At 45.3% G+C, this 20,988-nt stretch overlaps 1 protein-coding gene and 1 long non-coding RNA gene across 15 annotated transcripts in view; one reads left to right on the forward strand and one right to left on the reverse strand.

Moving 5' to 3' along the window:
* Window positions 1-20,988, forward strand: part of TNR (tenascin R) — a 416,610-nt gene that overhangs the window by 275,185 nt on the left and 120,437 nt on the right. Inside the window, exon 1 of one of the 3 annotated variants that reach the window (XM_074390179.1) lies at window positions 14,512-14,604. The exons of the other annotated variants lie outside the window; for them this stretch is intronic. The gene's annotated coding sequence lies outside the window, so the exon portion shown is untranslated. Of the gene's footprint in view, window positions 1-14,511; window positions 14,605-20,988 lie in introns of those variants that run through there. 3 annotated transcript variants of the gene reach the window in all.
* LOC104650938 (uncharacterized) overlaps window positions 14,591-20,988 on the reverse strand; it is a 224,068-nt gene continuing 217,670 nt past the window's right edge. For 11 of the 12 annotated variants that reach the window (XR_012515142.1, XR_012515147.1, XR_012515144.1 and 8 more), the window contains 5 exons: window positions 20,431-20,827; window positions 19,853-19,974; window positions 19,324-19,537; window positions 17,515-17,595; window positions 14,591-15,968 (listed from right to left, as the gene is read on the reverse strand). This is a non-coding gene — a long non-coding RNA (uncharacterized LOC104650938). The remainder of the gene's footprint in view (window positions 15,969-17,514; window positions 17,596-19,323; window positions 19,538-19,852; window positions 19,975-20,430; window positions 20,828-20,988) is intronic. The other variant, XR_012515146.1, reaches the window with a different exon arrangement.

Below are 20,988 nucleotides of genomic sequence, written 5' to 3' on the forward strand. Positions count from 1 at the left end.
CACCAGCTGGAAAGTGCAACCCACATGCCAACCTCAGTCCCCTGCTTGGTAAATTTCTGTTTGTTCTTTAGGGTCCAATTCAAAACTCTCTTGTTCTCTGAACCTTCTCTGACCCAACCACACACCATTAATTACCTACTTGCTACTAGCGATAGCTGTACTGAGCACACTGCTATCTGAGGAAACAGTGGGTGTGAGGGTAGTGGCTGCATTCTCATGGCACGGGTCTCTCTTAGCCTGTGGTATAGTTTCCCATTTGAATGTCTGCCTCCTGGCGGGACATTGAACTCCTTAAAGGCAGAGGCTGTGTCTTCTTGTTACTGGGACTCAGAGAACCAGGTGCATCTCTTCCATCCAGTCCTGTGTGGCTCCAGACTCTCTGATTATGGCCAACCAGCAGCCTCATAGGTCCATCACACTCAACAAGCCCCAAACTGAGCTCAATGTCTTCCTCCCGAATGCTCCTTTACCTGAATTCTCTATCTTGGTTGGGTGGCAATCTCCAAACTGAAGGTCATTTTGCCTCCTCCCTCAGACCTGTTTCCTACCCATTTTACTTCCTAAATATCTCTCAAGTCTGCCCTCCTTTCCCCTGCCACCAACATACTACTTCTGCCTTCAGTGACTGCCACCTGGACTACTGCACCAGCCTCCTCAAGGCCACCAGCATCATGCTCACCTTATGAGAACCATTCAGAAGTTCTCTTTTACTACTAAAAAAAAAAAAAAAAAAAAAAGAAAAGAAAAAGTCCCCATCCTCACTACCAGGCTGGCCTCACCTCCTCCTGCTACCGGCCTCTGCCCAGGCTCTGGCTATCATGAAGCACTTGCAGGTCCCTGAACACACCATGCTGACGCTCACCACTGCGTTTTTGCTGGTGCAGACCCTTCTACCTAGAATGCCCCTTCCCTGGGCTGCTCCTGCTCATGCTGAATACTAAACATAGATATCCCCTTCAACTTTCTCAGATTCCTCCCCATTTCCTCAGATTGGATTAACTCCATCTACCCTGTGTTCATAGTCTCCCTGGCATGTCACTGTTGTTGAGCTTACCACAACATCCTACACTCCTTGGGATTAGGAGCAATATTGCATGTAATAAGTGCTCAGTACATGTTGACTAAGTGAACATATTTTGGTAAAGGAGTTTCTAAAGGGAAAGGAAATGAACTAGTGTGATTATATGCCAGATACCTTCAATGCATCATCTCGGTTAAGTTGCACAGGCACTCCGCATGGCAAGTATCATTGTTTCCATCCATATACAATTGAGGAAATTAAATCTCAAAGAGGGTACTTACCCTTAGGTGGAAAGGGATTCACGTCCACATCTACACTCCATCCCCATCCCCTTTCCCCATTCTGTGCCACTTCCTTCACTAGAGCATCGGTGGCAAGTTCCCACCCTTGGAAATCTCCAGGAACCGAGGTGTCCCAGCTTCCTGGAGATCAAGACACCCTGTCCCACTCCAGTTGTTTCTGCTGCTCTGCAAATCTCCTCCTTCATCTCCACATTTCTGTAGGCGTGGAGCTGAGCACAAGCTTTCTCTGCTGCTATTTCATATCACAAACTTCTATCTAATTTGCCATTCCCTCTCTCCCTAAGGACATATTTATGTTAATACTTTAAAGGCAAGCTTCTCTCTATGAAGCAGGCGCGAATCTATTTTTCACTAGCATTCACATTATGGGAAATGCAGTGCTTTATATATTAACGAGTAATTTCTTTGCCCAACGCAGTTCACAATTCAATAAATGCTGTTTAAGCTCAAGTCCCCCACTTGTAGGTCAGAGAGCAGCCTCATGGGGGTGGGAAGAAAATTCCCACATATTTCCTTTTCCTCTTCCCTGCCCTAGCGCCCTCTGTCCCCTATGATATCAATATGTTTAGTGCAGCTGTCACTAGTAATCAGCATGTCAGCTACACTTTCTAGCCCCTGGGTGTCTAGATGGCCTCAAGACTCACACCTCCAAAAACTCATGGCCATCTCTCGATGTCTTCCTGTGCCAAAGCCCATTGAACCTCTCCCCCGTGGGCTGACATCCCCTGCTAGAAAGGTGATTCCTCTGAGTTAAGCATTGCCTAATTCTTCTGTCCTCTTTTAAAACGGAAATTCTCCATGGGGTCGCCCACATCTTAACTTTAACTTTACCAAGTTCATCATTTGATTGCAAACTAGGTCAACTTGTGGTTTGTTTGAGAGTTCTAAAAAAAATAAGGGGGCAGAAAGCAAAATGTTCTGTTTTTGTCACTAGTTTAAGGTTGGCACTTGCTGGTGGCATGGGAGAGGTAGAGGGTAGGCAGAGCGAGAAGCTGCCTCTGGTCCACACTGGGAGACAGTGGATGTCACCCTTGGGCAGACCACATTCGCCCGGCTCTGAGGGCAGGACTCTGGGACACTTAGGAATATTAGTCCAGGTCTGTTATCTGCATTGAATAATAATTCAGTAAAATCTCAATTAAAAGCAAGTCATAAATCACATTTAATGTTGCCCTGATGGGTCGAATCTAATATGCCAGGCCTATTAATCATTTGCCAGGGCCTGGAATCCCAGACTCTGTCTTCTGAGGATTCAGAAGTTAAGGCCCATTTCTCCCACCTCTGACACAATTTAACCAGACCCCAGAGAGCAAGGGCCAGGGAGGTTTGGGACTGTGTCATGTCCCAGATGTGGAGGTTGGTGAGTTGGGTACTGATGGGGAACCCAGTAGGAAAGGGGAGCCCAGATTCCTACACAGGCTAGTTTGTCTGCTGGGTGTGGAACGTGCCAGATGGAAGTTGGCAATGGGTAGGTGCAGTTTCAGGAACTAGGCAACCTGGCAGGTTGAACGAGCTCTCCACAGCACCAGACAATGCCAGGTGGTCCTTCTGACAAGCACTGGGCATCAGAGATCTGAAAGAAGCTGCAGCATTTCCTAACATGAAAAGATCAGTAATGTGGAGTTCCCAGATAGGAAGCTGGTAGACACCCTGGCTGGCCCAGAAAAAAAAAAAATGTGGCTTTGGATGGCAGGGTCCAGTAACTGGGCAGAGATCCAGGGCCAGGACTTCAGTTTCTTGGAAGGGTGCTGGTTCCAAGCCTAGAAAGACTGGGTCAGCAGCACACAAATCTCCTGGGAAGACGGAAGCACTGCACGTTTGTCTAGTTTAGAAAGAAGCCAAGTGACCAAATGGGGAAACTGAGGGCTACATATCTAGAACTGGAGCACAAGGGGTCTTCCCTGACATTTCAGGGGAGACTCTGAGCACCAAGTTGGTGTCCATCAGAAAAGGAGAGGCTGAAGAATGACTCAACCATGAGATTTGAAGCTAGAGGCTGGCATTTGATTCCTAGCTATGCGGCCTTAAGCCAGGCACTTCACCTCCATGAGCCTTAGTTTCCCTATTGATAAAATGAGGCTCATGATATTTAACTCACAGGACTGTTTTGAGGATCAATGGACAGGTACATAATAGCATCCAGTATGATGGCTACCTAGGATGATGATGGGCCTCAATTCCTGAAAGTCTGTCATTAGTGCGACAGAGGAAAGACCACTTCCGCACAGCAAGTTCAAGAGACCAGAGGCAGAATGGAGGTCAAGGTTGCAGAGCCAGGATCCAAGTGGGTAAAACAGATTTAGGGTATGAAAATGTGAGGACCAAACAAGACCTGTCTCAAGCTACTTCACACCAGTGTGGTATCCCAAGAGTGTTATATCAACCAGCGGTTATATCAGGCGTCCCCAAACTACGGCCTGTGGGCCGCATGCGGCCCCCTGAGGCCATTTATCCGGCCCTCCGCTGCACTTCAGGAAGGGGCGCCTCTTTCATTGGTGGTCAGTGAGAGGAGCACAGTCTGTGGCGGCCCTCCAACGGTCTCAGGGACAGTGAACTGGCCCCCTGTGTAAAAAGTTTGGGGACGCCTGGGTTATATTAACCTGCAGGTCTGCTTACGAGAGAGGGGCGGGGCTTGAGGTGCCTGAGCTAGGGTGAGTGTGGGCAGATTGCCACACTGGGCTTGCCCTTGGTGGGGCCAGTGATGGTCCTAGAGGTTAGCCTGGGGCCATAAGCAAGGCTGCATCAGAGCGAGGAGGAGGTAGAGCTCCTGGATACTTCTTCACTCCCTCTCTTCCTTCCTCCTTTCTTCCCATTTTTCTTCCACATATATTTCTGGATCCCCTACTATGTGCAAGGCATGAGAGGCTTGAACCTAAGAACCTGGAAAGAGCCTGATTGCAGGGATGAAGAGACTGGGTAACAAGGCCCCACTGACTCCAAAGGAAAAGCGAACATCTTACTTCTGAAAGACCTCATAAAAAAATCCCGTAAGGATACTTAGCTGCTTTATGATCAATATGCTTGAGAATTACTTAAACATGTGTCGTCAAGTCTCATTTTGTGCCACTGACTGGCACAAAATAATAGCTGGCATTTATCGAGCACTTATAAGCCAGACGCTGAACTTAGAAGTTTACATGGGTTGTTTGTTTTAACCCTTTCAACCTGGGAGTTTCAGTAGCATCATTATCCCCATTTGATAGATGAGGAAACTAAGACCAAAAGAAGGAAACTTGCCCAAGATCTTGCAAGTAAGTAGTAGAGCTGGGATTATAGGCCACCGAGCTTTTAAACAGCTGTGTGTTATCCGACTCCTGGCCAGGGCCAGGAGACTCCTGCTCAGTTCTCCATGATGCCTGGCTGCCGCCTGGCTTAGGGGCTGGAGGATACTGATGTTTTGAAATGAAACCCAAAGAACGGAATCTGCGTGCTGGCTCTCCAGGCCTGCTCAGGCTCAGTGCCCTCTTAGGAACGGGCAGGACAGGATGGTGCCTGTGAAAGCTAACAGTCCTCTCTCCTCTCCCCTCCAGGACAGGCAACACCCACTCTCTAGCAGTGAACTGGTGGTGAGACTCCTCAACCCTGCATTTGAATAATTGTCTTCATTTTCAGTGACCTGCTCCAGGGTACTAGAAAAGGAAATAAATAAATATTGTCAATGGCTAGGACAGGAGGCAGCAGGATAAAAACAAATGTTATCTATTAGAATGAGCATTTTCTGGCTACTGTTAAAGCAATATGACAGGGGAAGCTGCTTTTCTGCTCTAGAAAACGACCTCAGCTCATATTAACCATTGTTCACTTATAACCTTGCTGTTCATAACCTTTGCTCAGCCCATTGCTAAGGAATAGTCCAAGGCACAATCTAGCAAGTGCCTGGGTGTTTGAAGCCTGTGTTCTGGGTGCTTCACACCTGAGGTGTTTGTTTTATCCAGCAACTCCTGGCCTTCTGACTGCTAATCCCTGCTTCTTTATTTCTTCTACCCTCTTTGGCCAATTTCTCATCTTCCTTGGAGCTGGCGATGTCGTCTAACTTTGTATCATCTTTGTCTTTATTAATGGGCTTCTTACTTTTCTTCAAGATTGTTCACATTTCACTAACTACTTTAATACTGGATATTGAATTTCTGAAGCCCTGGGGCTCCTAGGACAAAGGTTAACCCATGTCTATTTAACCTGGTGGGCAAAATGGATTTGCCCCTCATTCAGAAGTGCTGAGTTCAATGCAATTGGGCTTTGTCTTATTATCAAGTAATTCTTTTCCTTGATTATTCCCCTTTCAGTTCAAGGCTTTCTATGAAGTATTGAGGAAAAGAGATTTGTGGCTTAGATCCTATGAGGAAAGTGATTTAGTCATGTGAGGATCAAGGAATCAACTATTCAGTATTAATAAGCTTATGTGATAACCACACATTCTTTTTGACAGCACATCCATAGTTTAGATTCAAGAACACTGAGGTTACAACAGAGAAGAAAAGAACATCACTCCATGGCAGATAATACATAAATACATGGCTTTATATACATAAAGCAGATAATGGAGTTATGTTATCGACTCCATTGGAAACCATATATTCTGTGGTTGTCTCCCCAGTGACCTTCCCTCATTTCTTCCTTGCGGTAGAATCCCAGTTTGGTTGAACCATCTGATGGCAGTTTAGTTTGTTCCTACTCTAGCCTCTAGTGGGGAAAGGATAACCTTAATCAATCTAAACCAGAGATGGTAACTCTGTTCTCCCTTGCAAATAAATATCATGGAAATGGGCATATGGCACAATTCTGGACAATTAGCTGTGAAGCAGCTTTAAGGAACATTTTCACATCTTAGAAGGGCTACAAGGCCAGATGTGGTGGCTCAAGCCTGTAATCCCACCACTTTGGGAGGCCGAGGCGGGTGGATCACGAGATCGAGACCATCCTGGTCAACATGGTGAAACCTTGTCTCTACTAAAAAACAAAACAAAACAAAAAAAAAGGCTACAAGAAAGGGATACTCCCTCTTACCCCACTTCCAAACTTTGGACATTGCTGGGTAAGGATATGATAAGTGGAGCTGTGTAAATTACTCTGGGATCAAGAGGCACCTAGGCCGAGAATGAAAGCCAATGTAATGAGAATTGTCAGTGTGAGAAGACAGAAATAATCTTATTCCTAGATGTTGCATTTAACTGCTAAATAAACTGGCTTTGCCTATGCTGTGGCTTTTGACAAGTTCATACATTGAAAAGGTGGTAAAAGAAGAAAAAGTGATGGTGCCGGAAAAGCATACGTACGAAGCACACTCAACACAGTGTATGCAGTACAATCAACAAGGGGCTGAAATCTCTGGAAAACGGAATCAGGAGCTCCTGTTGAAACCTTCAGGTCAGTAGTATGCGGAACTAATGAGGCCCTATCTAAAGGTCACCTGCTGTCTCCAGGACACCTGCTTGGGACTCTAGGCTCTCTGTAGGTAAAAACAGGTATAGAGTCTTTTAAGACAGAGCTTCTCCAGTGTGATTCAGAGAAAACTGACCTTCTCCTCTGGCCCCTGACTTCCAGAAAGTTACTGTTGGCCTGTTCCTTCTCTAATAAAAGTACAACACATTTGACACTCTACAGAAACAATTTCTAAAACATGCTCTCTCACTAGGTCCAAAGGGTGAAAAAGCATCTTATTGGCAAAGCAGATTATTAACAACAACAACAAAAAAAACCCAGGACAGCAGGTTGCAAACTTTTGCCCCTCCCCTACAGCCCTTTATGTTCTCTGACCAGCTGCCCTTGTCCTGTTGCTGGATGTCTGTGGGTACTGGTGGTAGAGGGTTGTTATCATTGACCGGGGTGGTGGTATTTGCAAATCATCACTCACCTTGTCAGTATGAATTAACTAAGTTTTAAGGCAACAAGGACGTTCCCACACTTAATCATCATTATGATTCCAGAACTGGTTCCCAGTGAACCCAAATATTGAGACTGCTTGTTTTACTGCGGAATCCAAATACACAAAATTAGCAAGATCAGCTCTCACAGTGTCGGCTGTTGCCAAATAAGAACTCCGGAGAATGCCTGTGTATATTATTAAATTGTGCATAATGAGGGTGTGTGTCTAGAAGCCAGCTTCTGCGGACGGGTGCATCTTTATCTCACAGGCTATGACAGCTTGTTTGAACCAAAGAGCACATTTTGATTTTTCCCCTTCCCCGTTTATCAAAATGTTTTCAGTACACACAAGAAGCTGGCGATGACTGATCTTTGACTTATCATTTCCTTCATTGTTCAAGTTGCTTCTGTGTTTTCATTACGGTCGGCATCGAATCAAACCCATCCTTGTTTGTCATCTTCCACATACACCAAATTGGATACGCTTTTACCTTTATGTGTCCTGATGAATCCATGCAACCTGAATCAGGTAAATTACTGAACCCCAAAAGGACTAGAAGTGGACCTATTTTATAAACAAAGGAGAAAGCGAGGAGAGCCACTGGACATTCTATGGACTACTATTGCATTTTAGGTCCCGGGATAGGTGCTTTCAAACAGGATCTCATTTGAGACTCAAAACAACTCTATAGGCGTATTACATCCTATTTCAGATCTGGAAACCACGGTTGGAGAGAATTGAGAGTAGTTTGCCAAGGTCATGCTGGTATTAAGGTGATAGAGCGTAGACTCACACCAGTGTTCTTCTCCATCCCAAGTCCTCGCTCTGCCTAGAACTCCTCCCTGCAAAGGATGGAAGAGGAAAAGCAAAGGCAAGGACAAACCAAAGGCCCAGGACGTATGGGAAGAAAAGCACAATAATCAGCAGAAATAAGGAACGATCAGAAGGAAGCTATTACGAATTCATAGAGGTAGAAGGAAAAAGGTCTCATTGAAAAGTGGAAATTGACGGAAAAAAATAGTGAGCAGAAGCAGTAAACACCTGAAAATATGAAGAAGATTTCCCGAGAGATGTCCCAGAAAGAAATTGAAGCAAAAGATGGAGAGTGAAAGGAACATATAAGATAGATGTAAAGATTTCGTTTTCTGTTCTTTCATAGAAAGTTCCGTATAGGTTATTTGAGTAGAGAACTAACAAAGGGTCTCTGATAAAAGCACGATTCAGCTCTGACATTAATGTTATCTAATTTCAGGGGAAGTGAATCTAATATTTAAGATTTTAGACACTCTCTCACACCTCAGAGCGATTTCTTAAATCTAAAGGTGAGCCAGGGGAGGTAAAACATTTTCTTGGGAGCAAAAGCCATCCCTCCTATGAGGTAAATTGCATCTCCTGGACACTGAGTGCTATAAATCTTAGTCCCGGTAAATTGCAGCCACCAGCTGCTATGAACCCAAACTGCAGGTGAGTGGCTTAAAAAGGCCACTGGATCATGACTCTCCAGAAATGCAAACCCCTGCAGGGTGAAAATCATTTCCAAGGGCTCCCAGGCTGTTCCACCCATCCATCTGGGACCAGGAAAGGAGTGACTCTTAAGGTTTTGAGTAATTTTTCACTAAAGCAAAGCCAAACAAGCTGATTAGCAGAAGCCCTCTCCTACTGGCAATGCCCTTCTGGCTTCTGCCAGGCAAGCATGCATCAGTGTGTGCACATGCATGTGTGTATGTGTGCACACCCATAAGAGCATGTATGCATGGGTGCATGTGTGCACCCATCTATATGTGCATGTATGTGTGTGTGGGTGCATGTATGTGTTTCTATGTGTGTATGCCTCAACGCCCCTTACACATACCAACAAGGTCTCTGTAGAAGTGCCCCTAGGGAGGCCAATTTGAGTAGTAAAGCACTGGCCTTAGAGTCAGAAAACCTAACTGCAGCATATTTTGAGTGAATTCTTCCCCTTATCCCTTTGCCACCTTGGACAAGCTACTAAACCTTTCAGAACCTCAGTTTTCTCATCTATGAGGTGTAACAATTCTTTCCTGGTTATTGTGAAGATTAAGTGAGGCCACATTTATAAGGATACTAGGTAAGCCAAAACACATTGCAAAAACGCAGGAGTTCTCGCTGTTTTAGTGGCAGAACAGAAAGCAATACGTGAAGATCAGATTACTAACATTTCAACACGAGTCCAGTGTGTGTCTCCTTGAAATCTAAGGGCTGATTGGAGGGACAACTGCAGAGACTCAGGTTTTCCAATATTCTGGTGCCTCTTCCTTCTTGACAGGAGGGAGGGACCTCCCAGGGCCTTGTGTGCAGGTCTCTGCACTCTTTCCAAAGCCCAAAACAAGTCTCTAGGACTTGCTTCAATGTTAAGGAAGTGAGCAGAAGGTAGCAGAGAGCTAGATCTTCAAGATTCCGTTTCCCTGGTCATCCTACATTGGGCACATGTCACCTTGCCTCCCATTTCTAGGAGCCCAGAGCAAGATGAATCCTCCGTCTATCTCCTGCCTCCCCTCCCACACCTTCACTGAAAGACAAAGGACCCCTGCCTCCAGCTCAGGGGGAAAACCAGATCAACCTTTCTGACACGACAGCAAATGTTAGCAGTCTGTCTTGCTTCTCATAATGCCAATCTGGGCACCAGTCAGTCACCGTCTGTTAGAAATACAGAGGATACATGTCAAAACTCACCCGCACATGCTGAATCGGAAAAGAGCCGTTATTACTGCAAACTCTGTATACATTATTTATCAAATGAACTCTCTGCAGTAGGAATACAATTCATTTCTACTCTCTCGCTCTTGTTCTTTCATTTCAATAGGAGATGAAAGAAACCATTTATAGAATCTTTCTGGGCATTACTCATGTGGCAGTATCCCTGGCTAGGGTTTGAAGTCAGAGCTGTCTATTGCCTGAAGGGAGTGGGCTGCTTCGAGTAGGAGAGAAAGAGCCCCTGTCTGCCAGGCTTTCTCAGGCTCCCCTCTCCACGGCCACCACCGCGGCACCCCAGCTCCTGGAAGTGTGGAGAACTGGGTCTTCCTTCAGATTGCAAGACACACTCGAGGCGGCGGGAACCTTGGTTCAGAGGAAGGCCAGTAACAATGCATTTTCTTTGCAGCATTCGATTTAACAAATTAGCACAATTTGGGGAAGGTGTTCTCAGTAGGTTTGTTTGAAGTCAAGACCAGCTCCCACTTGGCCTCACATTAGAGAGCAGAAGAAATAAATATCTTACTCAGTTTACACTGGTGTGAGCCTTAAAACGCAGATTTTCATAATCATGTTGGCTCAAAGTTAGGAGTTTTGCCTGGTGGAGATGGCAGTGGTAATGGTGGCAGTTACAATGTTAGAGGTAATGATGATGGTGGAGGTGATGGTGGCAATGGCGATGGTGTCAGTGGTGATGGTAGAGGGATGATGGTGTTGGTCGTGGTGATAATGGCAGAGGGGGTGGTGGTGATAATGGTGGAGGTGGTGGTGATGGCAGAAGGGATGGTGATGATAGTGATAGTAATAATGGTGGTGGTATTAGCGGTGATAGTAGAGGTGATGGTGGTGGTGGTCATGGTGGTGATAGCAGAAGGAATGGTGAAAATGTTAACATGCTGCTAATATGGTGGTAGTGGTGGAGGTGATGGTGGTGTTGGTGGAGGTGATAATGGTGGTGGTGATGGTGGTGGTAGCAGTAGAGGAGACGATGGCAGTTGGAGGACAGTGGGTGTGGTGGTGATCATAATGCTGACAGTGATGCTGATAAGGGTCATGGTCTGTGCTTTATGGTAGAGGGTAACAATATAATCTTTGCATTCAAAATAATTTTTCTTAAGGAATAGGATACCTCTTGAAGAAAAAGGACTTTGCTCCTATTTCAAGTCAGACCTCCATAAAACTCTTTATCTGAATTCCTGTCCAAATTTGCGTATCACAGACTAGAGGTTGCACAGTGAAAATTCTATTTGTGAGGCACTGATTGCCTGCTGGTGCCCAGATCACTTTCTTGACTTCGGGATGAGGTGTCCTGACCATTCTCTCTCCTAAAAGACAAATCTTGCTTGCTGTGGACCCCGATCCAGCTCACCTCCATACCTCTAGACGATGGTGACTTCCCTCCTTAAACTTTACCCATTCATCTTGGCTCATATATTGCTTTAATTATTATTTATTTAACCTTTGTGTATGTTTGACCTCCCCAATCGGATTGTAAGCTCCTTGAAGGTAGGGTGCATGCCTTGTCCTTCTTAAATCCCATACCCTTTAAACAAATATGTATGTATGAAACAAATGAATGAATGGACTTGTGAGTGGTCTACAGTGTTATTATTGTCTCCAAAAGTAGGCAGAATAATGGTTTACACAATAATCATAACATTTGGGGTTTTTTGGGTACCAATTCTTTTTTTTTCCCCCTTCGAGAAAAAGAATGAAAGAGAAAGAAAGAGGAAGAGAAAGAGGGAGAGAGAACGGGAATCTTGCTCTATTGCCCAGGCTAGAATGCAGTCTAAAAATGGGCATTAAAAACCTCTTTTATGCCAATAATTGTGCCTAACAATGGAGACAGGAAGGAATAAGGGAGGAAAATAACAAGCAGCCAACCAGTATTTCATTTAAACCTGTGAAATGCTGTGCAATTACTGAGGAGTGATTTACTTCCAATTATGTAGTCACTTTTAGAGTAGGTGTGATATGGTACTGAGAAGACAGTATGTCTTGTGGATTTGGGGTGGACAGTTCTGTAAATGCTTATTAAGTTTACTTGTTCCAGGTCTGAGTTCAAGTCCTGGATATCCTTGTTAATTTTCCGTCTCGTTGATCTGTCTAATATTGACAATGTGATGTTAAAGTCTCCCACTATTATTGTGTGGGAGTCTAAGTCTCTTTGTAAATCATTAAGAACTTGCCTCATGTATCTGGGTACTGCTGTATTGGGTGCATATATATTTAGGATCGTTAGCTCTTCTTGTTGCATTGATCCTTTTAATAATCATAACATTAATTTGAGCATAAAGATCTTCTTATGACTTGCAAGAAAGAGGGAATTTTGTTACTGCTACTGCTACAATAGCTAGCATTTATCAAGCTCTGCACCAGGCTCTGTGCTCAGCCCTTCACACATATTATCTTCACTGATTTTGACAACAAGCCTGTGAAGTGGGTACTATTTCCCCATTTTACAGATGGAAAACCTAGGATCAGAGATTTTGAATAATTTGCATTATTTGGTTAAAAACACTTGATTTCTATTCAGACAGACATGAGTTCAAACAATTCGCATTTGTCAGTTGCATGGCTTCTATGGTACCAATTTTTGTCCTGGGACCTGAGATTCCTCATCTAAAAAGTGAGAAAATAATACTTAATTGTACAAAGGAGGAGTCAGTAAGGAAAACCTCTTTCTCTTTTACAGATATATACATAATAAAATTACAAATTATAACTCATGAGTATAATGTTATTAGACATATCACATACACATATACATATATCTTTGCTCAGTGTGCAAGATAAAGTAAGTGCTATGTCAATAGTAGCTCTTTTTCTATTTTTTTGCTCGAGGTCTCCAAGCTTTTAAGCAATGAAAATACATTCATTTATAGATCTGGTGTAGAGCCCATGTTCTCACACACTTTAGATTCAGCCCCAGAAACAAGCTATTTCCCTGGGCACAGTGGGTGAGTCACAGAGCATCTTCTCTAGGAGTGAGGATGCCACATGACCAAACCAGGCAGGCTGGGCTGGCTGTCCGTCTCAGTGGTCTACCCCCAGGCCAGGGCTCAATGTCTTGCTTAGCAATCTGCCTGCACATGGCCTGATGGCTGTAGCCTGGGATGCCACCAATATCATTTATGATGCCAGAGGTGCTGTCTATGGGAACAAAGCCCCTCCCAACACATCCTAGTGGTTAGGGTAGCATCTGCCAGCAGTGTGATGGTTCAAGTCTCCCTAACTGACCAGCAGCCCATGCATGGTGGCTCTGGGGGGCACATTTCTCTTCTGCTGTTCTACCCAAGTGTTAAAAATTCATTTAACTCTGATCGCACTGACGGGAAAAGTTAATAGAAGTTTTATTTTTAATATATGGGGAACCTTAACAGGATTTAAGCTTAATGCCTCAGAAATAGGAAGGACCACTGACGATTTATCTACCCAAATCTGCAGACTTTAGAGGGGAGCTAAAGAAATGGAAGACGTATTATTCCAGCAGCTAGAGGCAGGATTGAAATGCCCCCAACAGCAATTGGGAGAAATGCCAACAGTCTGCCAACCTCAGAAATTGACTCATAAATTGTCCAAATCCTCAGTTTCCCCTTATTGCCCTGACCTTCAGTTTTCTTGACTATCCAGAAAATATATCATTTCAATTTTTTAAAGACACAATAGAGCTTGTCACTTAGAATCATAGAATTTTAGAGCTGATTTCTTCCAGCTATAATAATTTATGATACTAAGAGACGTGGAGGGAAACTTTATAACAGAAAATTGTGCTGCACATGGGCCATACATTTTGTTTTAGACATGGCTCTAGGCTGTTTTCAAAAGCTACTAACCTAAAAAAATCTCTCATGCAAAACATTCTTCAGTACACTTAGGCTGAACTGCCTGAACTGTTCATTCTGAGACGGTATTTCACTAAGGAGGCCAGTCAACTACTTCTACTTAGGAGATGTATTACGCACCGACTGAGTGCCAGGCATTGTTGCAGACGTGCAGGGATGCAGCCACAAAGAAAACAGTCGAACATCTTTGCCTTTAAGGAACTTGCATTGTAGTGAGGGGACACAAAAATATTGACAAAATAAATAGTTACATACAAAATAAATAGTGTTAGAAGGTGATGCGTGCCATAAGAAAAACAAAACAAGGAAGAAGTGGAGGCTATGGAAAGAGTCCACTTTAAATAGTCTGGCCAGGAAGGCCCTTCGCTCAAACAACATTGAGTAAAGACTTGAGGGAGGTGAGGGAGCAAGTCTGTGACCCTCCGAAGCAAGAGCACTCCAGATAGAGGGACCTGGAGGGACCAGGGACTTGCCTGGCATATTCGGGAATCATCAGGAAAGCTAGTGTGGCTGGACTGGGGTGAGCACAGGTGAGCTGGTGGGCCCAGGGAAGACGCAATCAGGCAGGTACAACAAGCCTTAGAGCTGCCACGTAGGACAGATGACCACACATCTTGATTGCCCAGGACAATCCTGAATTAGTTCTGTTCTGTTGTCCTGGAAGAATTATTAATAGTGCCCCTGTTCGGTTGATAAATTATATGGTCCCTCCGCATGCAGGTCACCAGCAGGGCTTTGGCGTTTACTCTGAGCAAGATGGAAACCACGGGAGTTGGAACACTGACAGTGACAGGACCTAACTCTCATCCTCAAGGATCTACTCTGGTTGCCCTGTTCAGGAAGGCCTGACAAGGAGCCCAGGTAGGAGTAGGGGAGCTATCTCCAAGACCTTTGCCAGACTCACGTCATTGCCTCTCTCCCTCAAATGTCTCCCATTTTGTCTGCTGGTAAACTCCAAACAATCCTGCTGGCTTCTCAGGGTCTCATTTAACTGTCTCCTCCTTCTGAAGTCTTCCTTGACCCAGTCCCACAGTCCCAAATCCTCACAAAATTAGAGTGCCTTGACTGATGTGTTTTGCATTTGGTTGTCAAATCTGTTCTGTTTACACATTGTATTTAGTTATTACCAGCATGCCTGTCCCTACTGCTAGACAGTGAGGATCTTTCTTTTGAAAGGGGAAATTCCTGTTTTATTGAGGCCCTATAATAAGTTAGATGCTTTGTAAGGTTTTCATTTTTCATTTAAAATGCACATTAATTATAAGGAATATTGTTTTGGCCTTGTTCGATTATCAGTATAACACAACACCCCAAAATTTAGTGGCATAAAATAACGGTCATTCTCTCATGCCCACGGATTCCATGGGTGAGGAGCTGGAACAACGCAGAGCAGATGTAACTAGCTGGTCTCTGGGTGGTAGAATGGCTGGAGGCTCGGGTCTCGGGGGGACTGGAGGATGTGTTTCCAGGATGGCTTCTTCATGCACATGTCTTGCCCCACTGCTGGCATAACTCACAGGCTGGGATTATCAGCATGAGTGTGACCTCTCCAGCGTGGTGGCTCAGTATTCCTGAGAACAAGGAAGAAGCTTCATGGTCTCCATGATGCAGCCTTAGAAGACACATAACATCACCTCCTCCATCCTCTATTGGTTGAAGCAATCGCAAGCTGCTCAGATTCAAGAGGAGGGGATGTAGACCCCACCCATCAATGTGAGGAGCAGAAAAGAACGTGTGGCCATACTTAAATCTGTCCCTGTTCCCACCTTGCAGATGAAGAAACCAAGGCTCAGAGAGTGTAGGATACTTGTTAAAAATCAGGCAGCTAAAATACAGTGGAACCAGGCCGGGCACAGTGGCTCATGCCTGTAATCCCAGCAATGTGGGAGGCCAACGTATGTGGATCACCTGATGTCAGCAGTTTGGGACCAGCCTGGCCAGCATGGTGAAACCCCATCTCTACTAAAAATACAAAAATTAGCCAGGCATGGTGTTGTATGCCTGTAGTCCCAGCTACTTGAGAGGCTGAGGCAGGAGAATTGCTTGAACCCAGGAGACGGAGGTTGTAGTGAGCTGAGATTGCGTCATTGCACTCCAGCCTGAGCAACAGAGTGAGACTTTGTCTCAATCAATCAATCAATCAATCAATCAGATGCAATGAAACCAATACTGAGAGGGCTCTGCTGGACTGCAGACCACATGCTCTTTTTATCTCGTCTGAAGACCTGTTGTGGGGAAGAGAGAATGTCTTAGTTCTACCACTCTATGTTTGGCACAGAGTTTGGCACACTGTGAATGAATGGATGAACGAATGCAGCATGGTCAGCAGCTCTGGAGCATGCTCTGACCTCTGCCTGTAATCTGAATGAATGATTCTAACAATGAGAATTTCACACACTGCAGCAAGAAGCACGGAAGACATTTAGGAGGATGGGGAGATGTTTTGGATACAGCTCTATCTACTAAAACCCTTTTAACCACCCCAAGAGACAGACAACTAGACCAGCCTCAACTGACAGACAACTAGACCCATTTAGAAGATGAAGAAACTGAGCAACTATTGAGTAGCTGCAACAACACTAGGCCTAAGCACATCTTCCTTTCCCTGTGAGGATACCAGGGCCCATCTCTGGAAAAAAACTCACCCTGTCCACTCCTTTCTCAGCACCTGGTCGACCTTTTTAGAAAAGTGAAATATGGCTAAAATGAACATACTTCACCCTTGATTTAAAAAAAAACAAAAAGAGCTGGGCACAGAGGCACATGCCTATAACGCCTGTACTTTAAGAGGCCAAGGCAGGAGGCTCACTTGAAGCCAGAAATTCAAGACCAGCCTCAGCAACAAAGCGAGATATAGTGTCTAAACAGTATTTTAAAAATCAGCTGGGTGTGATGATCCATGCCTGTAGTCCCAGCTACTTGGGAGGCTGAGGTAGGAGGATCACTTGAGTCCGGGAGCCCAGAAGTTCGAGGCTGTGGTAAGCTATAGTCATGCCACAGCACTCCAGCCTAGATGACAGACAGACTCTGTCTCTGAAAAATAATAATAATACAATAATAAATAAATAATGTTTAAAAACCAAAAACTGCAAGTTAGCGTGTCAGGCTCTGTCTTCCCAGAGAGCTCAGAGATGACAGGTGAGACCTGGCTGGGTACAACCAGAGCAATTCTTTATAGAAGTACATCCAAGTCACTGAACCATGTAACATATAAGGAGAGAACCCATTAGTCTGTGTCCAACGTTCAAAATGCTAAGTCATTTTTCAGGCTTGGCTTGATTTCTCTTTCATCAATAAGAGCTACAGTCCTGCCAAGCTGGGAGCAGATAGCCCTACCTGCTGCTGAGATAGGCGGCAGAGGGAATCCATAAGGGGCTGAGGGAACACCAGCCGCTGGGCTATGTTCAGCAGGTTCCGCATGTCTGCTCCTCTGGGATGGTGTGTCCAAAAGCATCTCCCCCATCCTAGTGCCACAGTGACAAGATCCCCCACTGGAGAAATGTAACTGAGGCTTCTCCTGTGAGAAGCCACTTGGCATGGCAGAGCAGCAGACGGGAGGCCGGGCAGCCTGGCTTCTAGATCACCCCTCTTACCAACTAAGTGCCTTGAGCAGGCTGTAAATCTCTTTGGGCCTCAGTTTCCTCAAGTGCAAAGGCAGACAATCAGGCCAGATAATCTATAAGGCCCTTTTAGCTTGGAAATTCTGAGCTCTTGAGCTCTCTGGTCAGATGAAACAAAAGGTTGCAATGAGAGAAGAGAATCACAAACTACCTTCATCACCTTCACAGTTTGCCTTCCACCAGCTTGTAATGGGGTTGTATAATCCAGACTTCCAGGAAAGGGTGAATGTATCTGTATGGGAAAAAAAGAACAAGGGAGGAAATTACTTCCCTTCCCCTAAAATGAGCAGTTAACAACCTGTGGGATGCCACAGATACATGGAAGCAATTTAACTGTGCTTTCAGACCCCCATGCTGCAGATGGTTTCTCAGGACCCCCTAGATGTTTATGGGCCCTTGTAGGAAGAGCCACTACCCCTAATAGCTGTGTCCCACACAACCCACCTGATCAAGGTCCATGTTTCTATGAAGGAAGATTTCATTCATTCATTCATTGAACAATGTGCTGTGCACTTACTTTGTGCCAGGCATTCTAGCTACAGAGATAAAAGGTACAGTCCGTGTTCTCCCAGAGCTCACTGTCCAGAAGACAAGTAAACAGGGTGAAAGGCCTGTTTACATAACACTGATACATGTTCTGAGCTATGAGCTGTCTCATAAGCCACTTTGGGAGCCCAGAGCAGAGAACTTAACCCAGCATTGGGAGAGGTCCTCAGCTATCAGGGAGATCTCCCTAGAGAAGGTGGTCCCTGAGCTAGGTCTTAGAGGATTCTACCTAAATATCTCCATTTTTCTCATTGCTAAAGTTAAACTCAGCTCACAGTTGCAAGGGACTAGGGCTTGAAGAGAGGAGTGAGGACCTGATGGGAAAGGAACAGAGGGAGTGACTGTGAAGCCCCACTTGGGCCCTGCTGAATCCAGAGGACATGAAACTTTTATGGCCCCAAATGACAAGATTGGAAACAGTTTTCTCTCCATGGTCCCAGGTAAGGAAGAGGGTCCATTGATAGAGTGTTGGGACTTTTCCAAAAGATGCAGTAAATGCACAAGAGTGAGGGAGCTGACCCTCCTCCAGGAGAGTAGTTTGAGTCACAGGCCCAGGATCTAAAGCCAGATGAGAGAAGGAAGGGAAGCCAGGCACAGGTGGACTAAGGGAGAAAATAGGCACGGTGGGACAGTGAGCCCGCACTGCAGGATAAGCAGGTGTCGAAAGCAAAGCATGACTGAACTGAAGGTGGCTGAGAGGGTGCATGTGGAGTCCGTCTGTGATCAGACAGAAAAACTGAGACTTCTGAGTTACAAGGAAGGAAGCCTTGGGGAGGGAGGCTCAAATCTCAAATGAAAAGTGGCAGGATTTTCCCAGCCGTCTTAACTCAGAGGCCTCTCCTCTCTCTTGTGAGAGTAGGAGAAAGAGAATCTCTCCAAAAATCCAGCCCAGTTCAGTTGAGGCCCAAGATGCTAACCACCCCATGAGATCCCCATGCTGCTTTTGACCTGTTGGTAGAGTCTTGCCATTTCCTGGTAGCTTCATCTTTCTTGTTTCCCCCCCCCCACCCCCCCGACCTTAATCTTGACTAATGCCTTTTCAGAGACAGATGGCAGCCATTAGTATCTAGTCTTCAGGGCTATTCATTTAGCAACTGACCCAGTACTTGCACAAACTGACTCCTAACAGGCCTGCAGAACCACTGAATATATTCAAGAATCTAGCATGTGCAGAGGAAAAAGAAAAAGAGGAAGAAAAGGGAGAGGAGTGAAGGCCCTTAAGACATCCTGTGGGACTAGCCCACCCTTGAGATACTCAGGGCCTGTGGTACCCTGGGAATTTCTGTGGGCATGTGTGTGTTTATGCCTATGTTCGTGCACATACATGCGTCTGGTGTGTGCACATGCATGCACGTGTGTTTGTGTATGTGAGAGCAAAGGAGAAGCAGAGCGCCCTGGGAAAGATGGATTTTACCAGCTGGTTCTATGGAGGTCTGCAGATGTCATCTAATCAGGCTGCTTGGGCAGATGGCAATTTCCATATAGTGTTTCCTTCCACTCCAAGTGGTTTGTACCATTGTGGATAAGACATTCAGGATCTTTGTCAAACCTCTCATAATCTGTTACCACGTAAATGTGTCAGCAGGTGGCAATACTGGTAGGCTGATACTTGGGTCAGATGCCAGGACCTACAGAAAAATAATCCTCTTAGATTGGAGCCAGGTCTTCCCTGACTCAAGGAAGGACCAAAGTATGCCCAGGCAGCTTGAGCACTGACTAGCCCCCTCTCCGGGGTTGGTGCAGTATCACGCCAGGCTGCTTTCTTGGCAGGGAGGGAAGCAGAACAGCTCAGAGCCACGCCCACTCCCTCTCTGTGCCCCCCTGGCTGCCTCTGGATTAGAAACGGCCACAGGCGAAGTCCTAACCACAGGTTTGCTGGTGGACCTCTAGGGGTCACCAAAGTAACGATCAGAAGACTTGAACCTGGAAACACTGCGTCTCACCTGGGAGGCTGTATGGTTGATCAGCTTCCTCCAGTAGCTTCTAGTTGCTTCCACTGCTCCAAAGCTGAGCCAGCACGCCTGGGTTTCCATGTGCTACATATGAGCATTCACCTTGGCCTGGTCTGAGGTGGATAGAGGAGCACAGAGAGCTACTGACCACCAGACTTAGAGTTACAAAATCCCTGAAGGTGCAGGGTGCCGTGGCTCACGCCTATAATCCCAGCACTTTGGGAGGCCAAGGTGGGCAAATTACGAGGTCAGGAGACCCAGACCATCCTGGCTAACATGTATCTACTAAAAATACAAAAAATTAGCCAGGCGTGGTAGCGTGCACCTGTAGTCCTGGCTACTAGGGAGACTGAGGCAGGAGAATCACTTGAACCTGGGAGGCGGAGGTTGCAGTGAGCCGAGATTGCACCACAGCACTCCAGCCTGGGTGACAGAGTAAGATTCTGTCTCGAAAATAAATAAATAAATTAATTAATTTAAAAAAATTAAATTTTAAAAATCCCTGAAGGCTCCTTAGAGCAGGATGTGGGAGGTAAGATAAGGCTCCCTACAACGGCTCAGGGGCTCACCTAATTCAGAGAAGCCGAGTTTGAGGAGAAGGTCACTGGGTGCTCCCATGGCTTCCAAAACCACCTCTGTTCACGGGCAGGGACAGTGAATCCAGGAGTCTATTTTCCTTTCCCAGTGGAAAGCAATGAGCAGCGTGATGGTGGAAGTAATAACAATAACAGGCAACATTTACTGAGCCCTTTCTACATGCCAAGCAGTGTGTTAAAGGTTTCTCATGGATTATCTCATCAAATCCTCATAACAATCTGAAGACATGGGTACATAATTGGTCCCATATTACATATGCCGGAATGAAATTTGGTGATATTAACTGAGGAATTTTCCATTGTTGAGCTCCACACATCTCCCTGACCACACGGAGCCAAGGCCTTCATTGCCTCAGAAGCAACTCTTTGCCTACAAATACAAAGAATACAAAATCAAGAATAGAAAGCAACTAACAAAAAAAAAAAAAAGAGAGACAACACAGAAATCATGTTTCCAAATAGGCATTGTAAAAGGCACAGCAGAGGCAACAGTCTTGAGGTCCCCATGCTTCTGATTCACAAAAGGACCAA

The sequence above is a fragment of the Saimiri boliviensis genome, chromosome 19 (assembly GCF_048565385.1).
Source record: "Saimiri boliviensis isolate mSaiBol1 chromosome 19, mSaiBol1.pri, whole genome shotgun sequence".
Taxonomy (NCBI): Eukaryota; Metazoa; Chordata; class Mammalia; order Primates; family Cebidae; genus Saimiri; species Saimiri boliviensis.